Source organism: Phyllobates terribilis, unplaced genomic scaffold (genome assembly GCF_046119375.1).
Source record: "Phyllobates terribilis strain yellow unplaced genomic scaffold, ASM4611937v1 Scaffold_455__1_contigs__length_1453912, whole genome shotgun sequence".
Classification (NCBI taxonomy): domain Eukaryota; kingdom Metazoa; phylum Chordata; class Amphibia; order Anura; family Dendrobatidae; genus Phyllobates; species Phyllobates terribilis.
In genome coordinates, this window is record NW_027363215.1 from 957,949 (window position 1) to 979,038 (window position 21,090).

Sequence of the window (21,090 nt, forward strand, 5' to 3'; positions counted from 1 at the left end):
AAGGGAGGAGAACCAATTAAGGCGGGGGGTGGGGTGGAACGAGCAGCTGTCTACCCTTAGCAGGAGGGCTCCTGATTACATACCTCTCCTGCTGCTGCTGCTGCTGGCTGTCCAGCAGCAGACTGAAGGTGGCTGCTGCTGTGCACAGGTATATAAAGGCTCAGAGCCTATTATGACACGCGCAGCCAGCGTTCCATTGCCACATTCCATCTACTGCAGGCAGGATACCTGGCTGGCTGAATGTCGCTGAGAAGCTCACAGAGACCGCCATAAGCAACAGTTTAACAGAATGCCACAGACTAATCAACCAAACTTTTTGGGTTGGGTTCTCTTTTATAGTCTGCAGGCATTAAATGAAAGAAGTCAGTGTTCCAGCAGAAGGAGACAACGTTTCAGAAAAGGCATTGTAGCAAACCAAAAAAGAAATTTTAAGCGCAGCAGAGTAACCAGCGCACATACCTGTTAGCTCAGGTGAGTTTAAAAGGCTGCTGTTGATAACAAGGGCATTTGCTAAATAGATGGTGTGTGTGCAACAATATACTGAAAGGTCAATTATATTGTGCAGCTTATCTCACCACCTGTAGTTATTTAGGTGAAAGCTCCAAAATGCTTGCCTAATATGTCTGTTTATCCAAAAGGAAGTAAAAAGGGAGAGCTAGAAAGATAGCATTGCATCACATTACATGGCAATGCAATGCACAGTTGCTGAAGTTGAACCAAAATGAGCTTGTAATCTGGCTTCTGCAACTTTGAACATGAAAAATCCAATGAGGAGAAGAAAAGCAAAGCCAAAGAGTCCATCCCCAAATCCGACAAACAAGCAAAATGAACAAAAAACATTGAATTCAATTCTTTCTGATTTTAGAAACTGCATTAAAGAAGGGGTGCACCGGTCCTGGAGATACTGCAATACCAGGTCAATGCGTGGAGTGGACAGAGCAAGCTCTTTTTCCATCTCCCTGTTCTAAAAATCCATTTAATATATGGTCCCCAGATAGGGGACGTATCAGATATTAAACTGATAAGAACAGATACTACACTTGATCTTAGCCAAAAGGCCGAGAAGCGATAACCAGAATTGGTTTCAAACTACGGAGCCACCCAAGGATCCTGAAAAGTCCATTTGTGGAGATGAGCTCCTGGACTCCCGTTAAGAAGACATGTTGTCAACCTCTAGATCCCTTACATGCCTGCACTTTTCGGCTTGCTGCTGCTGCAATCCACGCGTTTTAGATCTGCATAACTCCACCTCTTTAAACACAGCACCTTCACCCCCTGCTGTTCCCACCCGCCTCAACACCGTTGGAAGGGAGGAGAACCAATTAAGGCGGGGGGTGGGGTGGAACGAGCAGCTGTCTACCCTTAGCAGGAGGGCTCCTGATTACATACCTCTCCTGCTGCTGCTGCTGCTGGCTGTCCAGCAGCAGACTGAAGGTGGCTGCTGCTGTGCACAGGTATATAAAGGCTCAGAGCCTATTATGACACGCGCAGCCAGCGTTCCATTGCCACATTCCATCTACTGCAGGCAGGATACCTGGCTGGCTGAATGTCGCTGAGAAGCTCACAGAGACCGCCATAAGCAACAGTTTAACAGAATGCCACAGACTAATCAACCAAACTTTTTGTGTTGGGTTCTCTTTTATAGTCTGCAGGCATTAAATGAAAGAAGTCAGTGTTCCAGCAGAAGGAGACAACGTTTCAGAAAAGGCATTGTAGCAAACCAAAAAAGAAATTTTAAGCGCAGCAGAGTAACCAGCGCACATACCTGTTAGCTCAGGTGAGTTTAAAAGGCTGCTGTTGATAACAAGGGCATTTGCTAAATAGATGGTGTGTGTGCAACAATATACTGAAAGGTCAATTATATTGTGCAGCTTATCTCACCACCTGTAGTTATTTAGGTGAAAGCTCCAAAATGCTTGCCTAATATGTCTGTTTATCCAAAAGGAAGTAAAAAGGGAGAGCTAGAAAGATAGCATTGCATCACATTACATGGCAATGCAATGCACAGTTGCTGAAGTTGAACCAAAATGAGCTTGTAATCTGGCTTCTGCAACTTTGAACATGAAAAATCCAATGAGGAGAAGAAAAGCAAAGCCAAAGAGTCCATCCCCAAATCCGACAAACAAGCAAAATGAACAAAAAACATTGAATTCAATTCTTTCTGATTTTAGAAACTGCATTAAAGAAGGGGTGCACCGGTCCTGGAGATACTGCAATACCAGGTCAATGCGTGGAGTGGACAGAGCAAGCTCTTTTTCCATCTCCCTGTTCTAAAAATCCATTTAATATATGGTCCCCAGATAGGGGACGTATCAGATATTAAACTGATAAGAACAGATACTACACTTGATCTTAGCCAAAAGGCCGAGAAGCGATAACCAGAATTGGTTTCAAACTACGGAGCCACCCAAGGATCCTGAAAAGTCCATTTGTGTAGATGAGCTCCTGGACTCCCGTTAAGAAGACATGTTGTCAACCTCTAGATCCCTTACATGCCTGCACTTTTCGGCTTGCTGCTGCTGCAATCCACGCGTTTTAGATCTGCATAACTCCACCTCTTTAAACACAGCACCTTCACCCCCTGCTGTTCCCACCCGCCTCAACACCGTTGGAAGGGAGGAGAACCAATTAAGGCGGGGGGTGGGGTGGAACGAGCAGCTGTCTACCCTTAGCAGGAGGGCTCCTGATTACATACCTCTCCTGCTGCTGCTGCTGCTGGCTGTCCAGCAGCAGACTGAAGGTGGCTGCTGCTGTGCACAGGTATATAAAGGCTCAGAGCCTATTATGACACGCGCAGCCAGCGTTCCATTGCCACATTCCACCTACTGCAGGCAGGATACCTGGCTGGCTGAATGTCGCTGAGAAGCTCACAGAGACCGCCATAAGCAACAGTTTAACAGAATGCCACAGACTAATCAACCAAACTTTTTGGGTTGGGTTCTCTTTTATAGTCTGCAGGCATTAAATGAAAGAAGTCAGTGTTCCAGCAGAAGGAGACAACGTTTCAGAAAAGGCATTGTAGCAAACCAAAAAAGAAATTTTAAGCGCAGCAGAGTAACCAGCGCACATACCTGTTAGCTCAGGTGAGTTTAAAAGGCTGCTGTTGATAACAAGGGCATTTGCTAAATAGATGGTGTGTGTGCAACAATATACTGAAAGGTCAATTATATTGTGCAGCTTATCTCACCACCTGTAGTTATTTAGGTGAAAGCTCCAAAATGCTTGCCTAATATGTCTGTTTATCCAAAAGGAAGTAAAAAGGGAGAGCTAGAAAGATAGCATTGCATCACATTACATGGCAATGCAATGCACAGTTGCTGAAGTTGAACCAAAATGAGCTTGTAATCTGGCTTCTGCAACTTTGAACATGAAAAATCCAATGAGGAGAAGAAAAGCAAAGCCAAAGAGTCCATCCCCAAATCCGACAAACAAGCAAAATGAACAAAAAACATTGAATTCAATTCTTTCTGATTTTAGAAACTGCATTAAAGAAGGGGTGCACCGGTCCTGGAGATACTGCAATACCAGGTCAATGCGTGGAGTGGACAGAGCAAGCTCTTTTTCCATCTCCCTGTTCTAAAAATCCATTTAATATATGGTCCCCAGATAGGGGACGTATCAGATATTAAACTGATAAGAACAGATACTACACTTGATCTTAGCCAAAAGGCCGAGAAGCGATAACCAGAATTGGTTTCAAACTACGGAGCCACCCAAGGATCCTGAAAAGTCCATTTGTGGAGATGAGCTCCTGGACTCCCGTTAAGAAGACATGTTGTCAACCTCTAGATCCCTTACATGCCTGCACTTTTCGGCTTGCTGCTGCTGCAATCCACGCGTTTTAGATCTGCATAACTCCACCTCTTTAAACACAGCACCTTCACCCCCTGCTGTTCCCACCCGCCTCAACACCGTTGGAAGGGAGGAGAACCAATTAAGGCGGGGGGTGGGGTGGAACGAGCAGCTGTCTACCCTTAGCAGGAGGGCTCCTGATTACATACCTCTCCTGCTGCTGCTGCTGCTGGCTGTCCAGCAGCAGACTGAAGGTGGCTGCTGCTGTGCACAGGTATATAAAGGCTCAGAGCCTATTATGACACGCGCAGCCAGCGTTCCATTGCCACATTCCATCTACTGCAGGCAGGATACCTGGCTGGCTGAATGTCGCTGAGAAGCTCCCAGAGACCGCCATAAGCAACAGTTTAACAGAATGCCACAGACTAATCAACCAAACTTTTTGGGTTGGGTTCTCTTTTATAGTCTGCAGGCATTAAATGAAAGAAGTCAGTGTTCCAGCAGAAGGAGACAACGTTTCAGAAAAGGCATTGTAGCAAACCAAAAAAGAAATTTTAAGCGCAGCAGAGTAACCAGCGCACATACCTGTTAGCTCAGGTGAGTTTAAAAGGCTGCTGTTGATAACAAGGGCATTTGCTAAATAGATGGTGTGTGTGCAACAATATACTGAAAGGTCAATTATATTGTGCAGCTTATCTCACCACCTGTAGTTATTTAGGTGAAAGCTCCAAAATGCTTGCCTAATATGTCTGTTTATCCAAAAGGAAGTAAAAAGGGAGAGCTAGAAAGATAGCATTGCATCACATTACATGGCAATGCAATGCACAGTTGCTGAAGTTGAACCAAAATGAGCTTGTAATCTGGCTTCTGCAACTTTGAACATGAAAAATCCAATGAGGAGAAGAAAAGCAAAGCCAAAGAGTCCATCCCCAAATCCGACAAACAAGCAAAATGAACAAAAAACATTGAATTCAATTCTTTCTGATTTTAGAAACTGCATTAAAGAAGGGGTGCACCGGTCCTGGAGATACTGCAATACCAGGTCAATGCGTGGAGTGGACAGAGCAAGCTCTTTTTCCATCTCCCTGTTCTAAAAATCCATTTAATATATGGTCCTCAGATAGGGGACGTATCAGATATTAAACTGATAAGAACAGATACTACACTTGATCTTAGCCAAAAGGCCGAGAAGCGATAACCAGAATTGGTTTCAAACTACGGAGCCACCCAAGGATCCTGAAAAGTCCATTTGTGGAGATGAGCTCCTGGACTCCCGTTAAGAAGACATGTTGTCAACCTCTAGATCCCTTACATGCCTGCACTTTTCGGCTTGCTGCTGCTGCAATCCACGCGTTTTAGATCTGCATAACTCCACCTCTTTAAACACAGCACCTTCACCCCCTGCTGTTCCCACCCGCCTCAACACCGTTGGAAGGGAGGAGAACCAATTAAGGCGGGGGGTGGGGTGGAACGAGCAGCTGTCTACCCTTAGCAGGAGGGCTCCTGATTACATACCTCTCCTGCTGCTGCTGCTGCTGGCTGTCCAGCAGCAGACTGAAGGTGGCTGCTGCTGTGCACAGGTATATAAAGGCTCAGAGCCTATTATGACACGCGCAGCCAGCGTTCCATTGCCACATTCCATCTACTGCAGGCAGGATACCTGGCTGGCTGAATGTCGCTGAGAAGCTCACAGAGACCGCCATAAGCAACAGTTTAACAGAATGCCACAGACTAATCAACCAAACTTTTTGGGTTGGGTTCTCTTTTATAGTCTGCAGGCATTAAATGAAAGAAGTCAGTGTTCCAGCAGAAGGAGACAACGTTTCAGAAAAGGCATTGTAGCAAACCAAAAAAGAAATTTTAAGCGCAGCAGAGTAACCAGCGCACATACCTGTTAGCTCAGGTGAGTTTAAAAGGCTGCTGTTGATAACAAGGGCATTTGCTAAATAGATGGTGTGTGTGCAACAATATACTGAAAGGTCAATTATATTGTGCAGCTTATCTCACCACCTGTAGTTATTTAGGTGAAAGCTCCAAAATGCTTGCCTAATATGTCTGTTTATCCAAAAGGAAGTAAAAAGGGAGAGCTAGAAAGATAGCATTGCATCACATTACATGGCAATGCAATGCACAGTTGCTGAAGTTGAACCAAAATGAGCTTGTAATCTGACTTCTGCAACTTTGAACATGAAAAATCCAATGAGGAGAAGAAAAGCAAAGCCAAAGAGTCCATCCCCAAATCCGACAAACAAGCAAAATGAACAAAAAACATTGAATTCAATTCTTTCTGATTTTAGAAACTGCATTAAAGAAGGGGTGCACCGGTCCTGGAGATACTGCAATACCAGGTCAATGCGTGGAGTGGACAGAGCAAGCTCTTTTTCCATCTCCCTGTTCTAAAAATCCATTTAATATATGGTCCCCAGATAGGGGACGTATCAGATATTAAACTGATAAGAACAGATACTACACTTGATCTTAGCCAAAAGGCCGAGAAGCGATAACCAGAATTGGTTTCAAACTACGGAGCCACCCAAGGATCCTGAAAAGTCCATTTGTGGAGATGAGCTCCTGGACTCCCGTTAAGAAGACATGTTGTCAACCTCTAGATCCCTTACATGCCTGCACTTTTCGGCTTGCTGCTGCTGCAATCCACGCGTTTTAGATCTGCATAACTCTACCTCTTTAAACACAGCACCTTCACCCCCTGCTGTTCCCACCCGCCTCAACACCGTTGGAAGGGAGGAGAACCAATTAAGGCGGGGGGTGGGGTGGAACGAGCAGCTGTCTACCCTTAGCAGGAGGGCTCCTGATTACATACCTCTCCTGCTGCTGCTGCTGCTGGCTGTCCAGCAGCAGACTGAAGGTGGCTGCTGCTGTGCACAGGTATATAAAGGCTCAGAGCCTATTATGACACGCGCAGCCAGCGTTCCATTGCCACATTCCATCTACTGCAGGCAGGATACCTGGCTGGCTGAATGTCGCTGAGAAGCTCACAGAGACCGCCATAAGCAACAGTTTAACAGAATGCCACAGACTAATCAACCAAACTTTTTGGGTTGGGTTCTCTTTTATAGTCTGCAGGCATTAAATGAAAGAAGTCAGTGTTCCAGCAGAAGGAGACAACGTTTCAGAAAAGGCATTGTAGCAAACCAAAAAAGAAATTTTAAGCGCAGCAGAGTAACCAGCGCACATACCTGTTAGCTCAGGTGAGTTTAAAAGGCTGCTGTTGATAACAAGGGCATTTGCTAAATAGATGGTGTGTGTGCAACAATATACTGAAAGGTCAATTATATTGTGCAGCTTATCTCACCACCTGTAGTTATTTAGGTGAAAGCTCCAAAATGCTTGCCTAATATGTCTGTTTATCCAAAAGGAAGTAAAAAGGGAGAGCTAGAAAGATAGCATTGCATCACATTACATGGCAATGCAATGCACAGTTGCTGAAGTTGAACCAAAATGAGCTTGTAATCTGGCTTCTGCAACTTTGAACATGAAAAATCCAATGAGGAGAAGAAAAGCAAAGCCAAAGAGTCCATCCCCAAATCCGACAAACAAGCAAAATGAACAAAAAACATTGAATTCAATTCTTTCTGATTTTAGAAACTGCATTAAAGAAGGGGTGCACCGGTCCTGGAGATACTGCAATACCAGGTCAATGCGTGGAGTGGACAGAGCAAGCTCTTTTTCCATCTCCCTGTTCTAAAAATCCATTTAATATATGGTCCCCAGATAGGGGACGTATCAGATATTAAACTGATAAGAACAGATTTTTTATTTTTTTTTTTTTATTTTTAAACCATTCAGGTTAGTTTTATAGCAAATCAGTAGGATATACCAAAACTGTTGCAAAAAAAAAACTTCTCATCATCATGGCCATATTTATTAAGCATAAAGTAACCTAATATTACAGAAAGAAGAACATCTTATTAATATAAACCAAAAGATCACTGAAATTTTACAATATGCCTCCACTTTTTAAATTTCCATATTCCCTCGGCATCTGTTCCACCACCGCTACTACTATCCATCTTGTAAATCAAAAATAGCCTAGAAAGAATAATCCTAATACATTCATTTACTGTAATTGATTTCCTTTTAAATACACAAAGATTCCTCACATCCCACAAACTTTCTAACACACAAGCCATAATTAACCACAAAACTCTCTCCTTTACACGTCCACTTGCACCAATACCAAACATAACCACACGCCAATCCACAAAAGTCACTCCTGCCAAACTCCTACACAACCCCCCTACACATTTCCACACGTCTTGTGCAAAATCACAATTCCACATCAGATGCATAACCGTCTCACAACCATTACATCCATCTCTTGGACAAACATCCGACCTAATCAAACCTCTCTTCTTTTGAACGTCTCTCACTGGAAGAATATTGTGAAACGCCATCCACACTACATCCTTCTGTTTGTTGGACATCCCATACATACCCAACTTTCTCCAAGCATCCGCAACCTCATTCCCTCTCAAACCAACAATATTAGACTCGACCTCATTTGCACACAATTTCCTATACACCCTCTTAGTCATTCTAAACTCATCCACCGGCACACTCAGCAAATCATACTTCTTGACAAACTTCTCAATCACCTCATACCACACCGGACACTTAAAAGACACAGGCACTCTCGCATCCCTCTTTCTCCAACCTAACCCATACAACATCCATCCTGCAGAATAACTTGCCATACATGCACCCTTATTACCTTTACCCAACAATACCACAATCGTCTTAATATAATGGAGCCCTAAAAAAACCTCAACATTAGGAAATCCCAAACCACCATGCTGGCAGGCCTTATAAAGGCTTTCCCTCTTCAGCTTCTCCATCTTGCTGCACCAGAAAAAGGAAAAAATCATTTTCTCAACTCTCTTCACTTTCCTAAAAGGGGATGGAAAAATTATGGCCACAAAAAGCAGAATGGGTAAGATCACTGCTTTGATAACTAGAACTTTGCCCCGCAAAGAAAGATCTCTCATTCTCCAAAAATTCAATTTTCGCTCAACACGCATACCACACTCGTCCCAACTCTCATTTCCTTTCAGATCATCATTGAAAAATACCCCTAAAACCTTAATTGCACTCTCCTCATACTTAACACCTTCCATACGAATACTGTCATCTCCAAAGCATTTGAAACTACACTTAGTCCAGTTAACTCTAAAACCTGATGCACCACAGAAAAAATCCAAAAGCAACCTCACCCTACTCATTGAAGCCATACTTTCACTCACCATCACAACATCATCCATGTAACCTAACACCTTCACATGCTTACCACCACTCCCAGGCACTAACAATCCTCTCATCATTTTCTCACGTCTCACTAAACACAGCAAAGGCTCAATCACACATACAAACAAGACAGGGGACATAGGGCACCCCTGTCTTACACCAGACCTAATCATCACTTTGTCAGACAACCATCCATTCACTAAAAACTCACTTGACACATAATCATATAAAGACTTAACTCCATTCAGAAAAACCCTAGGGAAACCCATCCTCTCCAATACTTTAAACAGAAACACATGCGAAACTCTATCAAAAGCCTTTTCGAAATCAATTGCTAACACCATACACTTCTGCTTTCTAGTCTTACAATCCCCAAGCATATCCCTTAACAATAACAAATTATCACTTATACTCTGACCAGGCACGGCACACACTTGGTCATCCTCCACAACCCTACCAATCACCTCACGCATACGATTTGCTAACAATTTACTGTAGACCTTATAATCAGCGTTAAGCAATGATATGGGTCTCCAGTTCTCCAAACGCTTTTTCTCACCCTTCTTAAACACAAGAACCACTATACCCTCTTTCATACTGTCACACAAAACACCATTCATCCACATATACCTACAAACCTCAGTCAAGTCCTTACCCAAAAACTCCCAAGCTTTCACATACAGCTCCACAGGCAACCCATCCTTCCCAGGCGTCTTATTCTTTTTAGCACTCATAACAACATTCCTCACCTCATCCAAAATAACATCCTCACACAAAGCATCACATTCATCCGAACCAAGTCTCTTCTCCATACCACTCAATACATGCAACACAAGTCCAGGATCAATCCATTTCTCATCGTACAACTTACTATAGAAGCCATTCACCTCATTCAACACATTCTTCCCAACCACACTAGATCCATCTTCACCTACCACTTCACTCAAATCCAACTTCCTTCCATTCATTTTTTTAAAAAAGTACCTGGTGCACTTTTCATTCTTTTCCAAATGCTCTAACTTGGTACGGTAAATAATCTCTTTACCTTTTTCATCCAGAAGACATTTTAACTCATTCTTAGCAACCTCAAGCTGATCAGACATATCCATTCCTTTCCTAACACACCCACGCAACCAATCAATCCGTCTACTTAAGTCATTAAATCTATTACGATATCTGGCAGCTTTTTTGTAGCCCCATTTTTTAAAGAAAGTTTTTAACTGTAATTTCACCCAATCCCACCATTCAAGCACACTACCAAAATCACGCTTACGCCACCTCCAACTTGCATACCTTTTCTCCAACTCACTCATCACCTCCTCATCCTCCAACAACCTCGTATTCAATTTCCAAACCCCACCCCCAAACACCATGTCCCCATTCGCACTAAAAACTCCACGCAAACACTCATGATCAGAAAAAGGTACCTTATGTTGAACATAACTTGAACAAACCATATTTTTGGAAAATAACATCCTATCTATCCTCGATGAAATATTACCACGGTCAGCATAATATGTAGGCGGTGGTGGAATGCCATACTCAAGTATTGCAGCGTCTAAGAAAGAAAAATCAGAAATAAGTTGAGATAACTTTTTTCCCGTAATGTCCACATTACCTTCTGTGACACAATTACAGTCACCAACAAAAACTGTAGGAATTTTTCCAGGGAGAAAAAAACTCAATTTCTCAAGAAGAGCAAGCCGCTCCTCTTTTTTAGTAGGACAATATAAATTAATCATTCTAACCTTCCACCCCCTATAACTCAAAAAAACAATAATGCAGCGACCCACCTCCACAACCGTGTAACTATCAATAGTAATATTCTTATTACCAACTAAAATCCCCACACCATCATTTTTGTTAAAGCTGGACCCCGACCAAACATACTGGCCATAAGGCCAGTCCTTATCCCCTGGAGATTCAGTAATCCCACACTCTTGTAGACAATAGACATCTGCACTCAAACCCTTTAGATAATCCAGAACTGTTGTTCTTCGGGTAACAGATCTAATTTGCCTAACATTAAGGGACACAATGTCCCATCCAGAATGATGCGGCATAACTAAAGGGGATCACACATAACCTGAAAAAAAAAGAAAGAAAACATCAACTCAACCTTCATCAAGCAAAGCAAAGCTATTACCATCTGGCTGAATGCCAAATGTAACAATGTCAGGAGAAAATACATCTGACGGGTAAGCACGAGAGTCCACCGGGCTATCACACACGGCAGCAATGGATGAACACTCAGTCCTTGGCTTCTTCTTGACCACATCAGGATCCTCCTCATCAGAGAAACGGACAGCAGACAAGTCCCCTTGGCCACCGCCCCCGATCTCCTCTGAAGCAGTATTGCACCAAGATATGACAGGAGAATTGGACAAGTCCATTTCCCCCTCACCACGGACACCAAACTGGGGAGGGAAAGGTGACATCACCTCTGGAATCACCATGTCAAAGCCTCCTGACGCAGGAGGCTGAAGCTGGGCATCTTCAAATATGTCGTCCATCTGAGTGCCGTCCTCTTCCTCTTGGGGAGCAGTTGCCTCCCCGACATCCGGAAGGGGACCTTGTGGAACCCTAGTAGAAGTCGAAGGAACAGCAGGCCCCTCCGCGACCACTTGAGCAAAAGACTTAGGAGTGGTTCTAGCTTGACACTGCCTAAGAACATGCCCCTCCTCACCACAAGCATCACACTTTACCTGGTTCTTGCAGTCTTTCGCCATATGACCAGACGTGTTACACCTCCTGCAGGTTGGCGGATACCTGCAGGACTCCTGGACATGACCATACTTGTTACATCTTCTGCAGAAAAAAGGAGCATCAGGAAAGTACAAGAAACCAGTGTCTCTCCCAATAGAGAAACTCATAGGAGGATAATGTATGCCCCCTGGCCCCTCGGGGTCTGTAGCAAAACGAACAAAGTACTTGTATTTGCCAGTCCACAAGCCTTCTTCATTCGAGATCTTGTGGGAAAAATGCACATAAGTACAATGCCTCCTCAAGAATACAGTAATGTCCTCCTGGGGGATAAAGGGATTGTGCATAAACACAACAACAGGAACATCCCCCTTTGAATAGAGGACAGTAAAAGTGAGTCCATCTAGGAGGGAGTTCTCAGTATGGCCTTTCAAGGTTCTATAAAGATTTTGGCAAGCAGCCATAGTAGAAAGAACCAGCACATACCTTCCATGACTTCTAAATTCCTGCAGGCAAAGAATGTCCGACTTCTTAATCTTCAATGCTTCATAGAAGATGGCATTCACCAGGTAGGACATGGAAAAATGTCCCTTCTTCTCCTCGGAAATCTCAATGCGAAATCCATTCTTGACCCGGGGGTCCCCGGTCCCAGCAAATTTCAGCTTGACTCCCATAGTCAGCCACGGAAATCGCCTTCCCGTTTCCTCCTCACTCTCCCCCTATAGCAGCATCCAGCTTAAGCCACCGGAGTGGCGATGCTGGAAGGCCGAGGGCTAGCACTCAAGGAACCTGATGTCCAGACACTTGATCTGAGCCAAAAGGCCGAGAAGCGATAACCAGAATTGGTTTCAAACTACGGAGCCACCCAAGGATCCTGAAAAGTCCATTTGTGGAGATGAGCTCCTGGACTCCCGTTAAGAAGACATGTTGTCAACCTCTAGATCCCTTACATGCCTGCACTTTTCGGCTTGCTGCTGCTGCAATCCACGCGTTTTAGATCTGCATAACTCCACCTCTTTAAACACAGCACCTTCACCCCCTGCTGTTCCCACCCACCTCAACACCGTTGGAAGGGAGGAGAACCAATTAAGGCGGGGGGTGGGGTGGAACGAGCAGCTGTCTACCCTTAGCAGGAGGGCTCCTGATTACATACCTCTCCTGCTGCTGCTGCTGCTGGCTGTCCAGCAGCAGACTGAAGGTGGCTGCTGCTGTGCACAGGTATATAAAGGCTCAGAGCCTATTATGACACGCGCAGCCAGCGTTCCATTGCCACATTCCATCTACTGCAGGCAGGATACCTGGCTGGCTGAATGTCGCTGAGAAGCTCACAGAGACCGCCATAAGCAACAGTTTAACAGAATGCCACAGACTAATCAACCAAACTTTTTGGGTTGGGTTCTCTTTTATAGTCTGCAGGCATTAAATGAAAGAAGTCAGTGTTCCAGCAGAAGGAGACAACGTTTCAGAAAAGGCATTGTAGCAAACCAAAAAAGAAATTTTAAGCGCAGCAGAGTAACCAGCGCACATACCTGTTAGCTCAGGTGAGTTTAAAAGGCTGCTGTTGATAACAAGGGCATTTGCTAAATAGATGGTGTGTGTGCAACAATATACTGAAAGGTCAATTATATTGTGCAGCTTATCTCACCACCTGTAGTTATTTAGGTGAAAGCTCCAAAATGCTTGCCTAATATGTCTGTTTATCCAAAAGGAAGTAAAAAGGGAGAGCTAGAAAGATAGCATTGCATCACATTACATGGCAATGCAATGCACAGTTGCTGAAGTTGAACCAAAATGAGCTTGTAATCTGGCTTCTGCAACTTTGAACATGAAAAATCCAATGAGGAGAAGAAAAGCAAAGCCAAAGAGTCCATCCCCAAATCCGACAAACAAGCAAAATGAACAAAAAACATTGAATTCAATTCTTTCTGATTTTAGAAACTGCATTAAAGAAGGGGTGCACCGGTCCTGGAGATACTGCAATACCAGGTCAATGCGTGGAGTGGACAGAGCAAGCTCTTTTTCCATCTCCCTGTTCTAAAAATCCATTTAATATATGGTCCCCAGATAGGGGACGTATCAGATATTAAACTGATAAGAACAGATTTTTTTTTTTTTTTTTTTTATTTTTAAACCATTCAGGTTAGTTTTATAGCAAATCAGTAGGATATACCAAAACTGTTGCAAAAAAAAAACTTCTCATCATCATGGCCATATTTATTAAGCATAAAGTAACCTAATATTACAGAAAGAAGAACATCTTATTAATATAAACCAAAAGATCACTGAAATTTTACAATATGCCTCCACTTTTTAAATTTCCATATTCCCTCGGCATCTGTTCCACCACCGCTACTACTATCCATCTTGTAAATCAAAAATAGCCTAGAAAGAATAATCCTAATACATTCATTTACTGTAATTGATTTCCTTTTAAATACACAAAGATTCCTCACATCCCACAAACTTTCTAACACACAAGCCATAATTAACCACAAAACTCTCTCCTTTACACGTCCACTTGCACCAATACCAAACATAACCACACGCCAATCCACAAAAGTCACTCCTGCCAAACTCCTACACAACCCCCCTACACATTTCCACACGTCTTGTGCAAAATCACAATTCCACATCAGATGCATAACCGTCTCACAACCATTACATCCATCTCTTGGACAAACATCCGACCTAATCAAACCTCTCTTCTTTTGAACGTCTCTCACTGGAAGAATATTGTGAAACGCCATCCACACTACATCCTTCTGTTTGTTGGACATCCCATACATACCCAACTTTCTCCAAGCATCCGCAACCTCATTCCCTCTCAAACCAACAATATTAGACTCGACCTCATTTGCACACAATTTCCTATACACCCTCTTAGTCATTCTAAACTCATCCACCGGCACACTCAGCAAATCATACTTCTTGACAAACTTCTCAATCACCTCATACCACACCGGACACTTAAAAGACACAGGCACTCTCGCATCCCTCTTTCTCCAACCTAACCCATACAACATCCATCCTGCAGAATAACTTGCCATACATGCACCCTTATTACCTTTACCCAACAATACCACAATCGTCTTAATATAATGGAGCCCTAAAAAAACCTCAACATTAGGAAATCCCAAACCACCATGCTGGCAGGCCTTATAAAGGCTTTCCCTCTTCAGCTTCTCCATCTTGCTGCACCAGAAAAAGGAAAAAATCATTTTCTCAACTCTCTTCACTTTCCTAAAAGGGGATGGAAAAATTATGGCCACAAAAAGCAGAATGGGTAAGATCACTGCTTTGATAACTAGAACTTTGCCCCGCAAAGAAAGATCTCTCATTCTCCAAAAATTCAATTTTCGCTCAACACGCATACCACACTCGTCCCAACTCTCATTTCCTTTCAGATCATCATTGAAAAATACCCCTAAAACCTTAATTGCACTCTCCTCATACTTAACACCTTCCATACGAATACTGTCATCTCCAAAGCATTTGAAACTACACTTAGTCCAGTTAACTCTAAAACCTGATGCACCACAGAAAAAATCCAAAAGCAACCTCACCCTACTCATTGAAGCCATACTTTCACTCACCATCACAACATCATCCATGTAACCTAACACCTTCACATGCTTACCACCACTCCCAGGCACTAACAATCCTCTCATCATTTTCTCACGTCTCACTAAACACAGCAAAGGCTCAATCACACATACAAACAAGACAGGGGACATAGGGCACCCCTGTCTTACACCAGACCTAATCATCACTTTGTCAGACAACCATCCATTCACTAAAAACTCACTTGACACATAATCATATAAAGACTTAACTCCATTCAGAAAAACCCTAGGGAAACCCATCCTCTCCAATACTTTAAACAGAAACACATGCGAAACTCTATCAAAAGCCTTTTCGAAATCAATTGCTAACACCATACACTTCTGCTTTCTAGTCTTACAATCCCCAAGCATATCCCTTAACAATAACAAATTATCACTTATACTCTGACCAGGCACGGCACACACTTGGTCATCCTCCACAACCCTACCAATCACCTCACGCATACGATTTGCTAACAATTTACTGTAGACCTTATAATCAGCGTTAAGCAATGATATGGGTCTCCAGTTCTCCAAACGCTTTTTCTCACCCTTCTTAAACACAAGAACCACTATACCCTCTTTCATACTGTCACACAAAACACCATTCATCCACATATACCTACAAACCTCAGTCAAGTCCTTACCCAAAAACTCCCAAGCTTTCACATACAGCTCCACAGGCAACCCATCCTTCCCAGGCGTCTTATTCTTTTTAGCACTCATAACAACATTCCTCACCTCATCCAAAATAACATCCTCACACAAAGCATCACATTCATCCGAACCAAGTCTCTTCTCCATACCACTCAATACATGCAACACAAGTCCAGGATCAATCCATTTCTCATCGTACAACTTACTATAGAAGCCATTCACCTCATTCAACACATTCTTCCCAACCACACTAGATCCATCTTCACCTACCACTTCACTCAAATCCAACTTCCTTCCATTCATTTTTTTAAAAAAGTACCTGGTGCACTTTTCATTCTTTTCCAAATGCTCTAACTTGGTACGGTAAATAATCTCTTTACCTTTTTCATCCAGAAGACATTTTAACTCATTCTTAGCAACCTCAAGCTGATCAGACATATCCATTCCTTTCCTAACACACCCACGCAACCAATCAATCCGTCTACTTAAGTCATTAAATCTATTACGATATCTGGCAGCTTTTTTGTAGCCCCATTTTTTAAAGAAAGTTTTTAACTGTAATTTCACCCAATCCCACCATTCAAGCACACTACCAAAATCACGCTTACGCCACCTCCAACTTGCATACCTTTTCTCCAACTCACTCATCACCTCCTCATCCTCCAACAACCTCGTATTCAATTTCCAAACCCCACCCCCAAACACCATGTCCCCATTCGCACTAAAAACTCCACGCAAACACTCATGATCAGAAAAAGGTACCTTATGTTGAACATAACTTGAACAAACCATATTTTTGGAAAATAACATCCTATCTATCCTCGATGAAATATTACCACGGTCAGCATAATATGTAGGCGGTGGTGGAATGCCATACTCAAGTATTGCAGCGTCTAAGAAAGAAAAATCAGAAATAAGTTGAGATAACTTTTTTCCCGTAATGTCCACATTACCTTCTGTGACACAATTACAGTCACCAACAAAAACTGTAGGAATTTTTCCAGGGAGAAAAAAACTCAATTTCTCAAGAAGAGCAAGCCGCTCCTCTTTTTTAGTAGGACAATATAAATTAATCATTCTAACCTTCCACCCCCTATAACTCAAAAAAACAATAATGCAGCGACCCACCTCCACAACCGTGTAACTATCAATAGTAATATTCTTATTACCAACTAAAATCCCCACACCATCATTTTTGTTAAAGCTGGACCCCGACCAAACATACTGGCCATAAGGCCAGTCCTTATCCCCTGGAGATTCAGTAATCCCACACTCTTGTAGACAATAGACATCTGCACTCAAACCCTTTAGATAATCCAGAACTGTTGTTCTTCGGGTAACAGATCTAATTTGCCTAACATTAAGGGACACAATGTCCCATCCAGAATGATGCGGCATAACTAAAGGGGATCACACATAACCTGAAAAAAAAAGAAAGAAAACATCAACTCAACCTTCATCAAGCAAAGCAAAGCTATTACCATCTGGCTGAATGCCAAATGTAACAATGTCAGGAGAAAATACATCTGACGGGTAAGCACGAGAGTCCACCGGGCTATCACACACGGCAGCAATGGATGAACACTCAGTCCTTGGCTTCTTCTTGACCACATCAGGATCCTCCTCATCAGAGAAACGGACAGCAGACAAGTCCCCTTGGCCACCGCCCCCGATCTCCTCTGAAGCAGTATTGCACCAAGATATGACAGGAGAATTGGACAAGTCCATTTCCCCCTCACCACGGACACCAAACTGGGGAGGGAAAGGTGACATCACCTCTGGAATCACCATGTCAAAGCCTCCTGACGCAGGAGGCTGAAGCTGGGCATCTTCAAATATGTCGTCCATCTGAGTGCCATCCTCTTCCTCTTGGGGAGCAGTTGCCTCCCCGACATCCGGAAGGGGACCTTGTGGAACCCTAGTAGAAGTCGAAGGAACAGCAGGCCCCTCCGCGACCACTTGAGCAAAAGACTTAGGAGTGGTTCTAGCTTGACACTGCCTAAGAACATGCCCCTCCTCACCACAAGCATCACACTTTACCTGGTTCTTGCAGTCTTTCGCCATATGACCAGACGTGTTACACCTCCTGCAGGTTGGCGGATACCTGCAGGACTCCTGGACATGACCATACTTGTTACATCTTCTGCAGAAAAAAGGAGCATCAGGAAAGTACAAGAAACCAGTGTCTCTCCCAATAGAGAAACTCATAGGAGGATAATGTATGCCCCCTGGCCCCTCGGGGTCTGTAGCAAAACGAACAAAGTACTTGTATTTGCCAGTCCACAAGCCTTCTTCATTCGAGATCTTGTGGGAAAAATGCACATAAGTACAATGCCTCCTCAAGAATACAGTAATGTCCTCCTGGGGGATAAAGGGATTGTGCATAAACACAACAACAGGAACATCCCCCTTTGAATAGAGGACAGTAAAAGTGAGTCCATCTAGGAGGGAGTTCTCAGTATGGCCTTTCAAGGTTCTATAAAGATTTTGGCAAGCAGCCATAGTAGAAAGAACCAGCACATACCTTCCATGACTTCTAAATTCCTGCAGGCAAAGAATGTCCGACTTCTTAATCTTCAATGCTTCATAGAAGATGGCATTCACCAGGTAGGACATGGAAAAATGTCCCTTCTTCTCCTCGGAAATCTCAATGCGAAATCCATTCTTGACCCGGGGGTCCCCGGTCCCAGCAAATTTCAGCTTGACTCCCATAGTCAGCCACGGAAATCGCCTTCCCGTTTCCTCCTCACTCTCCCCCTATAGCAGCATCCAGCTTAAGCCACCGGAGTGGCGATGCTGGAAGGCCGAGGGCTAGCACTCAAGGAACCTGATGTCCAGACACTTGATCTGAGCCAAAAGGCCGAGAAGCGATAACCAGAATTGGTTTCAAACTACGGAGCCACCCAAGGATCCTGAAAAGTCCATTTGTGGAGATGAGCTCCTGGACTCCCGTTAAGAAGACATGTTGTCAACCTCTAGATCCCTTACATGCCTGCACTTTTCGGCTTGCTGCTGCTGCAATCCACGCGTTTTAGATCTGCATAACTCCACCTCTTTAAACACAGCACCTTCACCCCCTGCTGTTCCCACCCACCTCAACACCGTTGGAAGGGAGGAGAACCAATTAAGGCGGGGGGTGGGGTGGAACGAGCAGCTGTCTACCCTTAGCAGGAGGGCTCCTGATTACATACCTCTCCTGCTGCTGCTGCTGCTGGCTGTCCAGCAGCAGACTGAAGGTGGCTGCTGCTGTGCACAGGTATATAAAGGCTCAGAGCCTATTATGACACGCGCAGCCAGCGTTCCATTGCCACATTCCATCTACTGCAGGCAGGATACCTGGCTGGCTGAATGTCGCTGAGAAGCTCACAGAGACCGCCATAAGCAACAGTTTAACAGAATGCCACAGACTAATCAACCAAACTTTTTGGGTTGGGTTCTCTTTTATAGTCTGCAGGCATTAAATGAAAGAAGTCAGTGTTCCAGCAGAAGGAGACAACGTTTCAGAAAAGGCATTGTAGCAAACCAAAAAAGAAATTTTAAGCGCAGCAGAGTAACCAGCGCACATACCTGTTAGCTCAGGTGAGTTTAAAAGGCTGCTGTTGATAACAAGGGCATTTGCTAAATAGATGGTGTGTGTGCAACAATATACTGAAAGGTCAATTATATTGTGCAGCTTATCTCACCACCTGTAGTTATTTAGGTGAAAGCTCCAAAATGCTTGCCTAATATGTCTGTTTATCCAAAAGGAAGTAAAAAGGGAGAGCTAGAAAGATAGCATTGCATCACATTACATGGCAATGCAATGCACAGTTGCTGAAGTTGAACCAAAATGAGCTTGTAATCTGGCTTCTGCAACTTTGAACATGAAAAATCCAATGAGGAGAAGAAAAGCAAAGCCAAAGAGTCCATCCCCAAATCCGACAAACAAGCAAAATGAACAAAAAACATTGAATTCAATTCTTTCTGATTTTAGAAACTGCATTAAAGAAGGGGTGCACCGGTCCTGGAGATACTGCAATACCAGGTCAATGCGTGGAGTGGACAGAGCAAGCTCTTTTTCCATCTCTCTGTTCTAAAAATCCATTTAATATATGGTCCCCAGATAGGGGACGTATCAGATATTAAACTGATAAGAACAGATACTACACTTGATCTTAGCCAAAAGGCCGAGAAGCGATAACCAGAATTGGTTTCAAACTACGGAGCCACCCAAGGATCCTGAAAAGTCCATTTGTGGAGATGAGCTCCTGGACTCCCGTTAAGAAGACATGTTGTCAACCTCTAGATCCCTTACATGCCTGCACTTTTCGGCTTGCTGCTGCTGCAATCCACGCGTTTTAGATCTGCATAACTCCACCTCTTTAAACACAGCACCTTCACCCCCTGCTGTTCCCACCCGCCTCAACACCGTTGGAAGGGAGGAGAACCAATTAAGGCGGGGGGTGGGGTGGAACGAGCAGCTGTCTACCCTTAGCAGGAGGGCTCCTGATTACATACCTCTCCTGCTGCTGCTGCTGCTGGCTGTCCAGCAGCAGACTGAAGGTGGCTGCTGCTGTGCACAGGTATATAAAGGCTCAGAGCCTATTATGACACGCGCAGCCAGCGTTCCATTGCCACATTCCATCTACTGCAGGCAGGATACCTGGCTGGCTGAATGTCGCTGAGAAGCTCACAGAGACCGCCATAAGCAACAGTTTAACAGAATGCCACAGACTAATCAACCAAACTTTTTGGGTTGGGTTCTCTTTTATAGTCTGCAGGCATTAAATGAAAGAAGTCAGTGTTCCAGCAGAAGGAGACAACGTTTCAGAAAAGGCATTGTAGCAAACCAAAAAAGAAATTTTAAGCGCAGCAGAGTAACCAGCGCACATACCTGTTAGCTCAGGTGAGTTTAAAAGGCTGCTGTTGATAGCAAGGGCATTTGCTAAATAGATGGTGTGTGTGCAACAATATACTGAAAGGTCAATTATATTGTGCAGCTTATCTCACCACCTGTAGTTATTTAGGTGAAAGCTCCAAAATGCTTGCCTAATATGTCTGTTTATCCAAAAGGAAGTAAAAAGGGAGAGCTAGA

At 43.7% G+C, this 21,090-nt stretch overlaps 8 non-coding genes across 8 annotated transcripts; all 8 read right to left on the reverse strand.

Annotated features, from left to right (window-relative positions):
• Positions 1-879: 879 nt before the first annotated feature.
• LOC141229055 (U2 spliceosomal RNA) lies at positions 880-1,070 on the reverse strand. The gene has a single exon (XR_012295809.1). It is a non-coding gene; the product is annotated as a U2 spliceosomal RNA (small nuclear RNA).
• Positions 1,071-2,185: 1,115 nt separating this feature from the next.
• On the reverse strand, positions 2,186-2,376 carry LOC141229056 (U2 spliceosomal RNA). Its single transcript, XR_012295810.1, has one exon. It is a non-coding gene; the product is annotated as a U2 spliceosomal RNA (small nuclear RNA).
• A 1,115-nt stretch (positions 2,377-3,491) lies between these two features.
• Positions 3,492-3,682, reverse strand: LOC141229057 (U2 spliceosomal RNA). Its single transcript, XR_012295811.1, has one exon. It is a non-coding gene; the product is annotated as a U2 spliceosomal RNA (small nuclear RNA).
• Positions 3,683-4,797: 1,115 nt separating this feature from the next.
• On the reverse strand, positions 4,798-4,988 carry LOC141229115 (U2 spliceosomal RNA). Its single transcript, XR_012295867.1, has one exon. It is a non-coding gene; the product is annotated as a U2 spliceosomal RNA (small nuclear RNA).
• A 1,115-nt stretch (positions 4,989-6,103) lies between these two features.
• On the reverse strand, positions 6,104-6,294 carry LOC141229058 (U2 spliceosomal RNA). The gene has a single exon (XR_012295812.1). It is a non-coding gene; the product is annotated as a U2 spliceosomal RNA (small nuclear RNA).
• A 1,115-nt stretch (positions 6,295-7,409) lies between these two features.
• Positions 7,410-7,595, reverse strand: LOC141229143 (U2 spliceosomal RNA). The gene has a single exon (XR_012295893.1). It is a non-coding gene; the product is annotated as a U2 spliceosomal RNA (small nuclear RNA).
• Positions 7,596-13,706: 6,111 nt separating this feature from the next.
• Positions 13,707-13,892, reverse strand: LOC141229157 (U2 spliceosomal RNA). The gene has a single exon (XR_012295902.1). It is a non-coding gene; the product is annotated as a U2 spliceosomal RNA (small nuclear RNA).
• A 6,111-nt stretch (positions 13,893-20,003) lies between these two features.
• On the reverse strand, positions 20,004-20,194 carry LOC141229119 (U2 spliceosomal RNA). Its single transcript, XR_012295871.1, has one exon. It is a non-coding gene; the product is annotated as a U2 spliceosomal RNA (small nuclear RNA).
• Between the last annotated feature and the right edge of the window lie 896 nt (positions 20,195-21,090).